A 13,438-nucleotide genomic window follows, 5' to 3' on the forward strand; every position below is an offset into this window, starting at 1 on the left:
CCCCATGTTGATGGGCTTTCTATGTGGGGCTTACCTGCCCCCCGCATTTTATAACCCCCCAAAACAGGGCTTCCCTTCCTTAAAAAAACACAACAGCTTTGACCTGAGCCCCCTAAAAGGGGGTAGATCACTCCCAGTTTTTTAACTCTGTGAGTAGATCAGAGTCTCTTGGGAGTTGGCCACCCCTGATTTACAGTATACAGATGCAGGAGGAGGGGCAGACTGGAACACCACTGCTTTTTATAAACATCACTGTGTCTATCAAAGCTACAGCCCCCCTTTTTCTTATTCACTTTCTTTTAGCCTTGCAGAGCCACCTCAGTCAAATTGAATCCTCTGCACCCTCATTAAATCGCCAATAGAACTCTTAATGCGATCCCTGAATGCTCATTAACAACTCCCACTGAAGAACAATAGGGTGAAGTGGTGAGCTATCAAATCTTGCCTGAAAGGGGCTATCTGCTCCATTGTCTTAACTGCTTAACTACCGGTAGCCACTTTGCTTTATTTATTTGATGTGTTTTTGTTACAGCTGTGCTCCCGCCCCAACCAAGCGGCTCTCGCTAAAGCAAAGCACGTCTCCCGTTTGCCCTTTTCCACTTCAGTTTTTGGAGGGGAAAAGTGCTGGTTATGGTCTGTAAAATACGTTATTTTTTTGCTTCTAGGGGGGGCAGCTGCCCCCGCCTGCCCCCCCGGGTTTGCCTATGTCCTTGTGTCCTCTGGATGGTATGAATTGTTGGCATTTTAAATGTTTTGCAGGCACTCACCTTTGCTCTGTGTTGTTTGTATTCAGGAAAATCATAAAAACACAACACAGCAGTTCACCAGCGCCTGCTCCGGCTAATAGTCAAGTTGGGGCGAACTTTTGCAGTGCCCCCTTTCAGCATCACCACAAACAATCTGCGCGAGGGGGCACATAAATATGTTGAAAAGCATTGGGGAAAGGATTGCGCCCTGCGGCACTCCACACAGCAAGGAGTGACGCAATGACATCTCCCTCCCTAGCGCCACCCTCTGTCCCCGACCAGAGATGAAGGAGCTCAGCCATTGTCAGGCTGTGTCCTGAACCCCCATGTTGGCAAGGCGGTGGTCCAATCGACCATGTCAAAGGCTGCTGACAGATCTAAAAGAATCAGCAGTCCCGACCCGCCTTGGTCCAGTTGTCTATGGAGATAATCTGTTAGGGCGACCAGAGTCGTCTCGGTCCCGAAAACAGGACAAAAAACAGGACTGAAATGGATCTAGAGCCAATGTTTCCTCCAGAAACCTACCAAGCTGTTCAGCAACTGCTCTCTCAATTACCTTACCCAGATATGGAAGATTCAAAACTGGGTGGTAATTGGCTTGACCTAAAGGATCTAATTGGTGTTTCTGTGCGCTGCAATGGTTTGCCAGAAGCGGCTTAGTCATGCTGGTCACATGACCTGGAAGCTGTACGCCGGCTCCCTCGGCCAATAATGCGAGATGAGCGCCGCAACCCCAGAGTCGGTCATGACTGGACCTAATGGTCAGGGGTCCCTTTACCTTTTAAAGGATCTAATGAACTTTTCTTTAAGAGCGGACACACCATTGCTTCCTTCAGCTCCTCTGGGAATGTCCCCCTGCCAAGGGACAAATTGATGATTTCAACCAGGGGGACCCGTACGACATCTGGACATGCTCTAATCAGCCAAGACGGGCACGGGTCAAGGAGACAAGTGGTGGGCCTACCGGCTCGGAGGAATCTGTCCACATCAGTGGGGAGTATCAGCTGACTGGAATTCCTGAGGGAGTTCAATGGCGTATCCTTGTGGCAGGATACTTTGAATCTGCAATTTGATTTTCAGGTCTATTCAGATGCTGCTGGCTCATTGGGTTTTGGGCTCTATTTCTGTGGCCTTTGGTGCGCTCAGAGGTGGCCTGAGCACTGGCAGGGTACAGCCATTACCCGTAATTTAACATTTCTTGAGTTTTTCCCCATAGTAGTGGCAGTGCACATCTGGACCATGGAGTTCAAGGACCAGCGGGTCTGTTTCTGGTCCAATAACCAGGCTGTGGTGAGCATTTTGGCAAAGCAGTCATCCCGCTCCAGTGGAGTCTCTGCCTTGTTACGCACGTTTCTGTTGCGGTGCCTCAAATGTAATATTGTGTTTTCCAATATCCCAACAAGATAGGTGCCCTATCCTGTTTTCAGATGGAGCACTTCAGATCCCTGGCTCCATGTGCCCAGCAGCTTCCGGAATATTTCCCAGTTCAACTTTGGAACTTTGGCAGCAGCTAGTCCTGCAGGGAGTAGTAGCATCTATTTCTCCTTCCACATTGACGTCTTAGAAGAAGGTCTTATAACACAGGAATTGCATTGGCTTTTTTTAGCTGCTGCATCACACTGTTGACTCATGTCAAGTTGGTGGTCTACCAAGACTCCGAGATCCTGTTTACACATACTGTACTGCTCTCAAGCCAGGTGTCCCCCATCCTGTATTTGTGCCTTTCTTTTTCTTTTCTTTTTTGCCCAAATGTAGTACTTTACATTTCTCCCTGTTAAAATTCATTTTGTTTGCTTTGGCCCAGTTGTCTAATCTGTTAAGGTCATTTTGAAGTGTGATCCTGTCCTCTGGGGTATTAGCCACCCCTCCCAATTTGGTGCCATCTGCAAACTTGCTCAGGATGCCCTCAAGCCCACCACACACAATGCACCAAAAATGCTATTGAAAAAGCTGCCGAAAAGAGTCTTGTCTCATAAGTCGACCAGCAAATTAGCCTCAGCTTGCTGCGCATAGTGCAGGCATCTCCAAACTCGGCCCTCCAGATGTTTTGGGACTACAACCCCCACCATCCCTAACTAACAGGACCAATGGTCAGGGATGATGAGAATTGTAGTCCCAAAACATCTGGAGAGCTGAGTTTGGGGGTGCCTGGCATAGCGCATTAAATATCAAAGGTGGTCGGCCTACCTGGCGCCTTAGGTGGCTGCAATCTGCCCCAGCCCTCAAGAGCCTTGCACACCACAAACTTTGCACAAGGGTCTCTGGAATAAAGGGACTTACAGAAAAATGAAATGGCAGAAGACTGAATTCAAATGGACTTCACAGCACAACCCATAAAACGCAGGTGAGCCAGGCACTGCAACACCTGATGCGTGGATGGCGACACTGAACTATCGCTAGTCAAAAGCTGTGCTCTGCAAGCTAAAAAGTCCAGGTTACAGGTAGGTAGCCGTGTTGGTCTGGGTCGAAGTAAAATAAAAAAATTCCTTCAGTAGCACCTTAATAGAAGTCCCCAGTGCCTGGGGACTTCTATTTCACTGTATCTGAAGAAGTGTGCATGCTCATACCAAAATAAAAACTTAGTTGGTCTTTAAGGTGCTACTGAAGGAATTTTTTTATTTTACTAAAAAGTCCAGTCACTTCAAACTGTGCAATATTAATATTTGCAATGTTTTATGTACAGGTAATTTTTTCATGAAGGGAAATTAAGTCATTCATGTGAGCTCTGAGCTGATGTCTGAAATGGGACGGTCCAAACACAAATTAACCACTTCGCCTGCTGTTCATAATAACTAGAACTATGATGTTCTTTCTGATGTTTTATAAGTGTCACCTCCGGCATTTTAATTTGAACTTGCTTTAGATTTCAGAGCTGCTTTAATGCAACAGCTCAGATATTTTGGAGGGTTCTTTAAAGAAAGTTCAAAGTGAGATGTAAATATTATACTTTATCTTCATCTTAAATAGACCCCTTCAGCTTTTGAAAAAATGCCATAGCAAACTTCTAGCTGTGACTCTTACCAATACAGTCCTTCACGTCCCATTTTTCCTCTAAGTTGCTGAAAGGTCTTCTGTTAATCAAAGCATTTCTTCTTTTCATTTTAGCAGTGTAATTCTTAACAATGTACTTCTTCATGGAGCTGTCTGGGTTGCCAGATGGCCTCCCTTTTGATGATGGTGGCATATTCAGTATCTTATCCAAATATTGCATTACAGTACTATGATAATCTAGCATTTTATCCTTCAGTTCCTGCTCAAGTACCTCCTAAAAATATTAGTTCTTTCCAGCTTGATTCCTCAAGCATAAATTAGACCCTTGTCTTGTACATGGCCAGTTAACAGCTTTGCGGGCTAGGTGGGTGTTTTAAGGCACTGCGGTCTGTACCAACTTTATTTCCCGTTCTCTGACAAACCACTGTGCAGGGGTGGGGCAACGGGGGGCGATGGGGGTGGTATGCCCCAGGTTCCACTCTGCGGGGGTGACAGTTGGTGCCCCACCCAGCGACTCCCAAAGCAAGCCCCTCCAGCCTCCCGGAAAAAAGCCTGCTCGGCACAGCATGGCACACTGTGCTGAGTGAGCTTTTTACCTGGAGGCTGGAGGCTTGGGAGTCGGGGGGCGCCAACTGCTGCCCCCATCCAGCTCCAGGGTGGAACCCACCCGCCATGCCGAGTGAGGCTCCATTTAGGCTCCATTTTGAAGTCGCAGGGGGTGTGATCCCCCTCTACGTAGCATGCTGCGCATGCATACAACCTTGAGGGGATCGCACCCCCCCGCGACTTCAAAATAGAGCCTAAATGGAGCGTGTGGCTCCAGGCTGGTGCAGCGGGCACGCTGCACCAGCAGGCTATCCACCTGGAGCCTGGACGCTCCGTTTAGGCTCCGTTTTGAAGTCGCAGGGGGGGTTGCGATCCCCCTCTACGTTGTACTACGCATGCATCATTACATAGCGATGCATGCGTCATTACGTAACAACGCATGCATCATTACGTAGCGATGCCCTGCCCCGCCCCGCCCCCCGGACACAACAATATTCCCCCCAGGTGACAAAGCGGCTGCCACTGCCTCCGTGTCCTACCGCATTTTACCCTTGGAAGAGGAGAAGCCTTTTAGAATAGTGTCGGTGTCACACACCTACATTAGAGTCCTTAAGGTTTCACTCCTATGCCTCAGTCCCCAAAAGTTAAATATCTGAAAGTGGTGCATTTCAGCTCTTACCTGTATATACCTCCATGTACTTGCAAACCTCTATAACAAAAAAATAAAAAAGACAGAAAAATGAAATGAGGGCATATTCCAGTTATCAGAAAAACATTTCAGATTAACAGGTTCACTCAAGCTCCAAAATGTCAAGAAATTGCATTATTTTAGGCAACATTATCTTATATGCTTCAAAATGACCTTAACAGATTAGACAACTGGCCCAAAGCAAACAAGACAAATTTTAACAGGGAGAAATGTAAAGTACTACACTTGGGCAAAAAAAGAAAGAAAGGCACAAATACAGGATGGAAGACACCTGGCTTTATTGCAATTATTTGTACGTGTAAAAAGGATCTAGGAGTCTTGGTAGACCACAAACTTGACATGAGTCAACAGTGTGATGCAGCAGCTAAAAAAGCCAATGCAATTCAATAGGAGTATAGCATCTAGATCAAGGGAAGTAATAGTACCACTGTATTCCGCTCTGGTCAGACCTCACCTGGAGTACTGTGTCCAGTTCTGGGCACCACAGTTCAAGAAGGATACTGACGAGCTGGAATGTGTCCAGAGTAGGGCAACCAAAATGGTCAAAGGCCTGGAAACGATGCTTTATGAGAAACGGCTTAGGGAGCTGGGTATGTTTAGTCTGGAGAAGAGAAGGTTAAGGGGTGATATGATATGATAGCCATGTTCAAATATATTAAAGGATGTCATATATAGGAGGGAGAAAGATTGTTTTCTGCTGCTCCAGAGAAGTGGACACGGAGCAATGGATTCAAACTACAAGAAAGAAGATTCCACCTAAACATTAGGAAGAACTTCCTGACAGTAAGAGCTGTTCGGCAGTGGAATTTTGGCAGACAGGCATATGTCAAGAATGCTTTGATGGTGTTTCCTGCTTGGCAAGGGGTTGGACTGGATGGCCCTTGTGGTCTCTTCCAACTCTATGATTCTATGATATGCTGCATCTCCCCCTCCATCCCAGAGCTTCGGTCCAAGCCAACGGAAAGACCCTATTCCCTCACACAAACCACCCAGGCTCTGAGATCTTGGTCCAGCCACAGGAGAGGGTCTTCTCTGTAGTGGCTGCTGCCTAACTCTGGAACTCCCTCCCTGGAGAATCCAAACTGGCTGCTTCCTTCTTGTCCTTCCACTGGCAGGTGAAGACGTTCTTGTTCCAACAGGCCTTTGGGAACAGATTGCTTTCAGTGAAAAGGCTGCTGGTGTGCTGCTTTTATTGCAATTATTTGTATGGTTCTTAATGAGAAAGAGTCTTAATTATAGTAATGTTCAGTGTTTTTCAGTTATTGCTTTCCCCTCTCCTCACCCTGCTATGTTCTTATTTCATCTGTAAATAGGTGTGTGTGTGTGTGTGTGTGTGTGTGTGTGTGTGTGTGTGTGCAACAATAATTAGGATATGCTATAACCTGTGTTCAGTTCCATCTCCCCCACCAGTCCTGCTCCTTTCCCAATTGTGAGTCTTTCAGACAGGGCCATCTTAAGCATGTCCAGTGCCGGGGTGAAACGATCCCTCCGGCGCCCCCAGAAGGCTGTGCACTGCCTTTCGCCAGGAAGCAGGCGGAGGAGAACGACCGAGAGCAGGGCTGTCTTTAGCAGATGCAGAGGATTGGGAGGGGGTGACCTGGGTGCAAAGGCAAGTTGAGAAAAGGAAGCAGGCGGGGGGGGGGATGGAGGGGTTTCAATGGAGTTGAAGATGAAAGCAGGGGTGTGAAAGGGTCTGAAGAATAACATAAATGTTATTGGAGAAATGTTGGGGGGTATGGAGTTATCTGACCCCTGTGCCATCTGAAGGCAGTCCTGTATAGGGAAGTGGTTTTTTAAAAAGTGTTTAATAGTTTATTATGTTTTTTTCCTATATGTTGGAAGCTGCCCAGAGTGGCTGAGGCAACCCAGGAAGATGTGTGGGGTATCAATGGTAAAATTATCATTATTGGAAGGTATGTCATGGTTCCCAGAGTATTTGGGGTTGATTCTAATAAGGTCTCCCCCCCCCCGGCATCCCTCAATCGGCATTGGATGCAGGCAGGTTTGGCAGCCAGTTTGGGGGCAGCCCCCAAAGTAATGTCTGCCAATACAGCCAGAGCTGAGGTGTATGCAATTTCAGTGCCACAGTTATTGACACCAGCAATGACTGGTGAAGGTGAGGCCAAGGAGGCCAGGTAAACCATCTGCACACCTTGAGGATGCACTCAAGAACACGTCCCAGAATCTATATGAGAAAGGTATTTTGAAAAGAGAAAGTATGATGCTGGTCTGCAGGCACACAGGTACCTTCCCCAGGGTCCGTCCGCAGTTTGATGGGGGCTGGACAACTGACCTTTTCATCAGTTCACCAAACATTCCACAGTCCTGAAGAGAATCCATCAGTGGGACTTTTCCCTTACCCAAATGTCATCTTGTCTATTCCCCAAGCCATCCACAATATAGAAAAAGAGGAAATGTTTCAAAGGATCAGTAACCTTTGAAAATATCTCAGATTTGCTAAGAGCTGTAAGCTACAGCCCAAACTGTGTGGTTTTCTATGAATACCATATTATTTTACCCTTAGATGCTGATGAAAAATGGCACAGACATCCTTTCCCCACAACTTAAGCACAGAAACTTGAAAAACTGCAGTAATCCTGACTGATTTTTCTGGAATCAGCTATTATTATTATTATCCTCCATCTTCCTCCATCTTCCCTTCTATAATTGATTTTATGATATTGTCTCTTGAGTATAATTGTATCTGGCTGAACTGGGGCCAAATATCACAACTGATATAGTCTGAGGTTCTAGAAATGAAATCTGATGTATAGTTTTGTATGCATTTGGTCAGCTGAGTTCAAAGGTCCTGATTGAAGGAGCATGACTGTTGGAGTCTGGACAGGGGCAGAGGAAGTGGGGGGGCAATGGGAGCGGGCCGCCCTGGCAGTGCGATCCAAGTGGGGTGCCATCGCGGCTGCCCCCCACCCACACTGGGCGCCCCGCCCCCACAGGTGGCGGTCCCGACCCCCAGAACATGCGCCATGCCCCTGCAGACATGCCACGCCCCCAGAATGCATGCCACGCCCATGCAGGCAGTGCGTCATGCCCTCAGAATGCGCACCATGCCCCTGCGGGTGGCACGCTCCGCCCCCTGGATGCACGCCAGCCATGTCCCCGCCTGCTCTCCACCCCCGGTGCCGGAGCATGAAGCTCCGCCACTGAGTCTGGAGCCCCCTTTCAAAACAAAGTCCAAGTGCTCCCCTGAGAATTGGGAGCGCTCCCGTTTCCACAGCACTGTGATACTGTGGCTACAAGGGCTTCAAACGTTTCAATTTTCCAAAATGTGACGGACAGTTGAATAGGTACTGAAAATATCACGTTGTTTTGGCCCGCAGATGTCCTAACCACTAATGTTTCCTTGTTTGACCACTCAGTTCATTTCTCCTAGTCCCTCTTTCCTCCTTGTGCCCTCTGTGCTCTGTCCCTATGGACACTTCTTCCTTCTCATTGTTCAGCATATATAGCTTTTGCACCTTCTAATGCTAAACAAAGTTTTCATCTCCCCCCTTTAATACTGTGGCATATGGAGAAGACCATTCCCTGTTTCTTCAAATCTAAGGAGAAGCAGATGGTCCACCAGGCTTGAAATCTTGGTATATTGTGCTCCTGGCGTCAGTGCCAACTCACTTGCCACCTGCTTTCTAGATCAGCTGTAGTTTCCTAGTGGATTCCTATTGTGTTTGACTTCAACCAGCATGGAGCTTCACTGTGGGTTTATGAAACTATAGAGTTGTCTGTTCGTTTCAGTTATTATAATTGCCACTTTGGATTTTTATATGAATAGTTAATTTGTTCAGTGCAGAGTAATCTATGCTCACTATTATAACAGCTTTCTCTTTCGAACTTCTGAGCAAGGTGACACTTACTGCATTGTGGAGGCAGCAGGCATGATCTGACATGCTTCTGTGCATAGGAATCACTTATTTATTATAAAACTCTCTGAAAATGCAGGACAAAAACATTGACTGGTGCATTAGAAAAATGAAAGACTTTGCCTATCTTTCAGCCTAACTCACTCCTGCATCCTTCAGAGGATCATATAGCCACCCCTGAAGGTCTCAGAAGCAGAGCCTCCAGCTGGGTGACTGGTGCTACTGGAACCCGATTGCTTGAGAAAACAATATTCTTCCTCAAGAATGGGGGAGGGGGTCAGGAAGACAAGAAAAAGAAACATCAAGTTTCACTTTAACAGGATTTATTTTCTAGATAAGACTACAAAGTAGGAGGAATTTTTTTAAAAAAACAAAACAAAAACAAAAACCCCACAGATATCTCATGGCCCTTTGAGTTGCTGGGAAATTTCTTTGTGAGTTCTTATGCAAAATTTCTACATAAAATTAACTCCTTAAAGGACACATCTGAAAAGGACACAACCTTGTTTCTGTGATTGTAAGTTATTCGAAACTTTTTGCAACATTGTGTTTTATTTGTTGCAACCCACCCTAAGGCCTGAGCAGATTTGTAGCTGAGCTACTCTTAAATAATAGTAGCTGAGCAGACAGAGGTCTCCACAGAAAGCATCAGAGAGATAAGATGCTGGATGCCACCTCTCTCCTCATGATCTCAATGTCTCCTCTGTGTTTTCCAATAACACAATCAAGCAATTCTGGTGCAAATGATTTGTGGTTTGGCAAGTTTTGGAAAGACTGGAAGCTGCTTTGAATTCCTAAAAGGACTAACAAAATTTAGAAGTAGAGACACTTAAATTGCCTCAATAGGCAAATAAGCAATCTTTTAAAAATGTATAACATGCTAATAAAGTCAGCTTCACTCTGTGGGCAAAAATATGTGTTCTGAGTGCAAAATACAAGTGTGTCTCATCAAGTAAGATGGCTGAATCCAGGTTGAATTGGGTATGTAGGTGTATTTGGGGAAATTCAAGAGGCGACAGGCTAATCTTTTCCTGTTGCCACTTCCAGGGCTGAAGTGATAGTGCCTCGTGTTTGATGGGCAAGCTGTGGATTCTGCACTTGGGTATGTGTACAAGAAGAAGAAGAAGTCAGCATTAGCTCTTAGTCTTCAAGCTCTTATTTCATATTGTTTCCCACCCACTTCAGTCTGTTTCTGTGTTTTGCCAAGAACCTCACAATCTTTAGTGCATATAACAGTTTTCTTTAATTATGATGACTAATTCTTGCCACTGCTGGTTTCCTCCCACTTGAGCCTACTTCAGCAAATGCTAATCACAAATATTTTAAAGGCCATATGGCTTTATCTAGCCAAACGCATTAATATAGTGATATTTGTGCACCCTATTGAGTGCAGGGCTGAGCACAAACTGAAATATGAAGCGAGGTATATTTTATGTATATAGCAAACATTAAGCCAGGTGATTTACATTGGTTTTTCTTAGACTCTTAGATTACATTGGAAAAATCATACAAGGCCAACGCATAATCATGGCAGATTTATTAAAGACAAGTGATGTATTAAAACTTGGGAAGTTATATTTTAAGTTAAAGGTAAATTAAAGCCATAAATTTAAGATGGGCACAGATGAGCCCTGTCTTCAGCAAGCAGTAATCGGTTGCTTGCTTATTTAATTACCTGGGAATGGATTCCTTCCTCCTAACCTGCCTGCCTTCTTCCCAACACCCAGATGCCTGGCATTTTGTTCATTAGCGTAGGCCTGCTTGGTCACTGCAATGCAAGATCAACAATTTTGTTAAGGGGAGATGATTGTCTCACCACATCATAATTGGATTTGGAAGACACATCTGCTGTTTTTCAAAGTGACATCTTTGACAAGTTGAAAAGGCAGCTTCCTAAAATGGCTTTCTCTGCCTTGACTGTACAGGTACAGATAATAATTGGAGAATTGTAGAGTTGGAAGGGACCACAAGGATCACCTAGCCCAACTCCCACTGCAATGCAGAAATATTTTGCCCAACGTGGGGCTCAAGCCCTAAGATGAATACTCACATGCTCTACCCACAGTTGTTTTCCAAAAAAGAAATGTGGATCTTTGTCACAGCCATTTAGCTCATGTGATGAGAAATTACGTCCAGTATTTTGTTTATAAGACAGGATATGGCTCTCCTCATCCCACATGAGGTGTATGAGAGGAGTTGCCCTTAGGATTCCATCTGATCTGTGAACTTCTCCCACATGACCTCTTGGCAAAGGTGTCTAGTACTGAACACAATGCCACACATACAAGCATTACCTGGAACAGGAAGCATTTGTGGTGGCTTTCTGATGATCATAAGAAGCTCATCACAAGAGAACATTAAAACAGAATCACTAAACCTGCAACTCAGCACACCGAACACAACCATGCCAGGTGCTCTTCTCATGCCAGCCTTTTGAGAAACCAACTTGGTTTAGGCAGTGCCAAGGCAGTCCTAAAACTGGAGCTCTAAATTTTAGCTTCTGGTTGGCAGCCATTTAGGAGTTTTAGGTTGTGTTTTTCATCTCATTTTAATGTTTTAATGATATATATATATATATATATATATATATATATATATATATATATATATATCTGCTCACCACTTAGGGGATTTTTGAAATATTAATTGGTTTATAAATGCTCTCACCTGGCTCCTGAACTGTTTGCTTGGATGGATCACAAGACCAGCACAGCTCATGTGTTATGTTGCCTTTCGTAAAATTGGAGCTGTGTTTATGATCTGTTGTCAGAGGGGTCCTTCCAGCCTTGTGATGCTGTGATCCTTCGCCTTGTCAGCAGGCTAAGGGGGCAGAGTAGGGGAGATCAGGATCCGGGCCATCCATCAGCCACTCAACGTGCACCTACTATGCGCATGTGCATGTGTGCAGAGCAGGCATCATTATTGCATGGCATAATGCCCACTCCAGTCATTTGGGATCTGCATGAATGCAGCACTATGCATGGTTTCCTGGAGGTAACTCAGGGATGCTTAATTCTGACTGCATCTTCTTAAACACTGAGCTTTAACAAAATCACATGGGCCATCCAAAATGCAACCTTTAGTTTATAATCTGAAATGCAAAGAATCTTACCAAGAAGTGTTTCTATTTGAACTGCTAGAGTGATGAAGAAACCTCATCACAGAAAGTGAAAGAAGTCTTCAGCTGCTCTTGATTATTTTCCTCACTCTCTAACTTCCTCATTGCTAATTCAAAGCCAAAAAAAAACCTCCTTGTCACCTTATTTATTTGTCTGTCAACTACACTGGTGTACTGGTAGATGATGTCATTGCATCTGCTTTGAAGAAAGTCCCAGAACTGTGTTTCTCTTGCTCCCCCTTCACTTACGCCACAGATATAAAACCAAAATAAAAACTTGGATCAGCTACTGTAGCTAAAGTCTCTGCGGTTCTCCTCCAGTGAGCATATATATCCCCAGTTAAGTCTTGTTTATTGCAAAACTGCTCTCCTAACTACTCTGTGCATGCTTTTTATATGCCTAACTTACTAGTTAGAGTGCACAAAAGAGCCTTGCCAATGATTTTGTAAACAAGGAGATTATACCTGGAAACCTCATACCATTCCGAATCAAGAACAGGACTGTGTCCAAGGGATTTGAGCTTATCAACAAAACTGTAACCACAACAAAACAAAGGCCTGTTCCAGTCTTTTCTCAAATCCATTGCAGCTATAATCTTTTTCAAAGAATGGCTTTTATTTTTTACACATCTTTAAAATATAAAGCTAACTGAAGCTAGCTCAGACTTTTATTTTATCATTCTGCTTCCTTTGGACCTATGTAACATATGATACACAAACAAATGAAAATGAACCTGCCAGTTTCTTCTGGTTTTCCAGATGAATCTCATAATTTTGGAACCCTGTGGTGGTCATGGAAGTAGTTGGGAAGAAAAATGGACAAATCTCTCAATCTCTCTCAGTATCTTGTTTTTCCCCCCATTTGTCAGTTCTCCACATTTCTGCATCATTTTGTGATTTATTCTTTTAAAAGACCTCATGAAACTCAACCAGTATTTTAGTGCAATCCACCCCCTCCTCCCACAATACATAAATTTTGGGATGCAATTTTACTTTATACAAGCATTTCCTCATCATATAATTCATTTAATCTCCCCCCCCCCCATAATAATAATATACAGTCGTACCTTGGTTTTCGAATAGCTTGGTTCTCAAATGTTTTGGCTCCTGAACGTCGCAAACCCGGAAGTGAATGTTCTGGTTTGTGAACTATTTTTGGAAGCCAGATATCTGACGGGGCTTCCGTAGCTTCCAGAGCTTCCTGCAGCCAATCAGAAGCCACGCTTTGGTTTCCGAATGTTTTGGAAGTCAAACGGACTTCCGGAGCAGATTCCGTTTGACTTCCAAGGTACAACTGAATATGTGTTTGCATATACTTTCCTTTAATAAAACTCTTTTGTAAAAAATAATTTGCTTGGAAAACTGCACCTCCAAATTTGGAGAAGTGTGACTTTCAAAGGATAGCTGTGTTTCAGTTCATGTATTGATTCAGAAAGTATGAAGTAGTTGCATT

The sequence above is a fragment of the Zootoca vivipara genome, chromosome 4 (genome assembly GCF_965207765.1).
Source record: "Zootoca vivipara chromosome 4, rZooViv2.hap1.1, whole genome shotgun sequence".
Classification (NCBI taxonomy): Eukaryota; Metazoa; Chordata; class Lepidosauria; order Squamata; family Lacertidae; genus Zootoca; species Zootoca vivipara.